Below are 4,392 nucleotides of genomic sequence, written 5' to 3'. Positions count from 1 at the left end.
CTTATATCATCATCAAATGATGCAGCAAAAGAGAGTACAATGATCCATAACTTTATATATGCACCAAAACAATAATGAAATCCATGAAACAGGTCTAATCATGCTAGGAATAAAAACCCTTATACTGATGTGTTATCACCAAAATAGGACCCTGATAGGCTGCTAATCAGACTACCTCAGTGTAACTATTTCAAACCAATCTTTTAGCTAAGGCTTAGCCTCCTCAGCCTGAGAGGGCTCTCTCAAAGGGTTAATGATTTTGATTAAAGAATAAGATAGATGGCTAACTCTATGGTTTGTGATTGTATATGTTTATAGGTTGAAAGAAGAAGACTAGCTACCATTGGGATATGGAGTCAAAGTATGTTTGAGTACCACAGCAAGATCAGCTTAACATGAAGTCAGGGTATAGAGAGTTTTTATATATCAACAAAACAAAGATACAATGCAAGGAAACACAGTTTATAAATACATGAAGGAAGTTAGAGCATCATTGATGAGTTCTAAGTAACATGTATTCATACCACTGCAAGTAAGTGAAAGAGGAAAGCCATGAGACAATAGGACATTAAAAACTCTCTTTGAATCCTGAGTAGTGAAGCCAAAACATTCTACCTAGCATGGAAGTCAAGGAATTATAGAGTTCAAGTGCAGAAATGCAAATATAAAACAATGAAACACAATTAGTTTATCTATGAAGGAAGTCAGAGCATCATTGATGAATTCTGAGTATCATAAGTAAACACCACTGCAATGTAAGTATTGGAAGATGCCATCAAAACAAGAACATACAAGAACTCTTCATGAATCTTGAGTTGTCTAAGTAGAAATTCTGCATTAGGTTAAAAATATACACAATCTGCACATAGAGCAGCAGCTGAGCCAAAAAGTCTCCAACCCTTTGCTAATTTGACCTCTTGCTCTATATAAAGCATTTACAACATGGATTCCCTCATCACTCATCAAGAGAATTCAAATTTTCTATGAGTGACACCTATTCTAACCATAAAACAAACTATTAAATACAAATGATAGCTAACTAGCAGTCCTAGAGTCCTAATACAATTAGGAGTGTAACTCCTTATTATGATTACAACAACCTTATCTAAACATTGAAAGCATTCTTTGACAGCTGCAACCTCATGAAGTCGAATTTGATGAAGCCTCCCATGTTGTCACCTTACTGCTGATGACAAACCCTAGAAATTAGGGAACATGTTTCCCTGTTTTTAGGTTTAGGATCCTTGAAAATTGGCATGTGGGACAGAGCCTTTATCTTCTCATACATGAAATATTTTACAAAACTGAAGGATATTTTTTTAGTCCATTCTTTCTAGAACAAAAACGTCTCTTGGTTTTTTAAAACACTTCTCTAGTTGTCCAGAATCTGTCCTTGAAAAACACGTGTAAAACAAGAAAACTCTGTTCTCTGAAATTATGGTTTCAAAGAAAGCTTAGTATCTCCGAACTGAAAACACTTATGAAGAAAGTGAGATAGGTTATTTTAGCTGGAGATTTTATGAATATAAACCTCCTTCAAAATTCCAAAATACCTTTTCCTGTGACCAGAAACTGATCTTGAAAAATACTGCTCAAACCAGAAGACAAAGCTTGACTTTCAACAGTTTCGTAGCGCAAGTTTAACCATAAATTCCTCCCACCTCAGAACGAATTTGAAGAAACTGAAAGAGGTTTTTGTAGTTAAGTATGTTAGGAAGAAAAGCCTCTTTCAGTTTTGAAAATTGAGTTCTTAGCTACTCAGGAACCCTTCTGGAAGTTGACTAGTAAAAGCAAAAAACAGAGTCTTTTATGCTGAAACAGGCTGCTTCAGGGGTTTCGTAGCGCGCTACGAAAACTCCTAGTTCAGAATCCCCGATTTCGTAGTGCAGCCAGTGCAAATTCTGGGTTTTGCGCTACGAAAACTCCTAGACTGAGTTTTGCACTACGAAAACCTTGACACAAGTTTGACACATGGAACTTATGTGTGATGTGGGACCAGTGATAGGCAAGAACAAAGTATTGAACCTATTTGACCATACCAACAAGACTCTCTTTTAGATCTTAGACTCTAAAACAACCATGGAAAGACTAGACCAAGACTAACATCAATCCTTTGGAATCAAACTGATGTCAAAACACATGGTGAGGCTTTTAGGACATGGAATGAGGCTGTGAAACTTTTTTTTGGAAAAGAGAATGACGCTTATTGAGATGAGATGACTCAAAACCTATAAGACTATGACTAGAAACCAGGCAAACTTTCCAAAGCTTAGAAGCAAAAATTTTAGGGTGATAACATGATGGATGTAATGTGTTGTCACAAACTGATGTCAACTATTGTATAATGTTGCCATTGTGTCGAACACTGTTGATTATTGTTGTCAATTTCAATGAGGCCAATACATATGTTTGCAGCGGATACTAACAAATCAAATCCATAGTTCTATAGATATGTATAACAACAGAGAGAAACCCAGATCTACCAGAAACTCCCTAGTTACTCTCTCGAATAATGTGTGAGGGCAACTGTGACTACTTGGTCGCTCTCTAGAAGAATTTGTGCATTCGACTGGGGTGCAAAAAACCTAAAACCCTTGGTCACTCCCTTGAAGTTACTGTGCACGTGTCTATGATAGCCTGGTCTCTCTGCGGACCACTCTGTACAAGCCACCGAGGACCAATACCTCCACATATACCTCTAAGGCCAAAGTTGCTCCCATAAGCCTCTGTGATAGTGACTATGGTTCTCTGGTCGCTCTCATAGGCTTGTGTGCCAGCGTCCATGCACCAAAATGCCCTATTATATGCCAGTGACCAAATGGAGAAAACCCTAACTCGTAGTGAACCTTCGCCTGTGATTTGGGACCCTTGAACGAACTTGTTCCGTCAAACCTGTGCAGACCAAGACAAAAGAGAAGAGAAGATATGTCCAAATTATCTTGAGGTATATTCTATTTATATGCTTTCCTAAGGGTTCAATTTGGGTTAAGACTAACCCAAGCAATTACTCATGCAGTTAGGGCCGACCCATTCCATAATGCATGTATGAATAAAATAATTCATAAAGCAACTTCCGCTTGACCAAATTGGGTGATATTTAGGTCAATTTTGGTCCTCTCGAAAAGAGGAATCTAATGAAATCATTATCTCAGTCATTTTATTTGTCTAAGGTGGAATTTTACCATAGTTTCAAAAATAACACTCCCTCTCAACTAGGGAGAATTCCACCTCCCAATATTTGTCCATTGATCAATATGTCATTTTGGGATCTTCAAGTGTCATCACATATCATAACGGATCAGACTTGTCATGTACTCATCGTTCCATGTCCATCTCAAGTGTCTCATCATTATGAATCATCATTGTGAATCTCGATCTATCCTTTTCTTATTCCTTCTTATCTCTTGATTGTTCCTGCTCATATGTTGAACATTCTTGGATCTAGAAGAAGAAGAATCACCTATCAGAAGAAGATCTTCGGGTTATAAAATCAAAACCCTAATCAATATCAAAACCATATCTTGAAACTCATCATCCTGACTTCATCATATAATTGTAAAATATAGGCATATATCGATTCTAAGCATAATGCCTTGCTAAGCCATCATAATCATCCTTACATAAATCAATGTTTTATCATCATATCAACAAAATCATCTTATCGGAGTTTAGAATCCAGATCACCACCATTATCAAAGTCATCATTATCATAGTATAATTTCAACCAGGAGATAGGTAGAGCTCATATCAAGTCTGAATTGGATTATTATCATGTCAACAAGTTGTAATCAGCCATGCAATATAATACTGAAGCTTCATCAATTCATTCTCATAATCATAGCATACGTCATTCTCATAATCACAACTATAATTTTTTCAAAAATTGTGCTAAGAACAAGGAGGCCAATTTCCACATAAGTCAACATGCCCATATAGTATAGATATAAAGGAAAATCAACAATTGTTAAGTCATATCACTTGACATCAAGTCAAGTCCAAATTGCTATTGTAGAGAGAACTATAGTAAAATCACATCTCAATCATCAATTCAAATTTATTGTCAAGCATCATGTCAAAACAATTTTCATATATACCATTAATGCCAAATCATGCCAACCTCTTGTAGCACAAACATAATTACATATCTATATGTATGTCCTGGTCACCTGCAAACACAAGTTCAGTCTACATGCTCATTCAAGCTTTTCCTGCTAGCAAATATTTTTGTTATCTACAATACATCAATCATACTGACATATTCAAGGTGACCATCTGATTTCATGCACAATACTTCATTATATGATCAACAATTTAATTCAACAACTTTAGAAATTAGTTAACAGTGCCAGAATATGTTAGGGACGTCACTCTTCAAAGTTCAGATAGTTTCAG

The sequence above is a fragment of the Pinus tabuliformis genome, chromosome Q (assembly GCF_031772625.1).
Source record: "Pinus tabuliformis cultivar Carrire ecotype Pingquan chromosome Q, CPIR1, whole genome shotgun sequence".
NCBI classification, from domain to species: Eukaryota; Viridiplantae; Streptophyta; class Pinopsida; order Pinales; family Pinaceae; genus Pinus; species Pinus tabuliformis.
The sequence above is the reverse complement of the archived record's forward strand: the minus strand, read 5'-3'. Positions refer to the sequence as shown.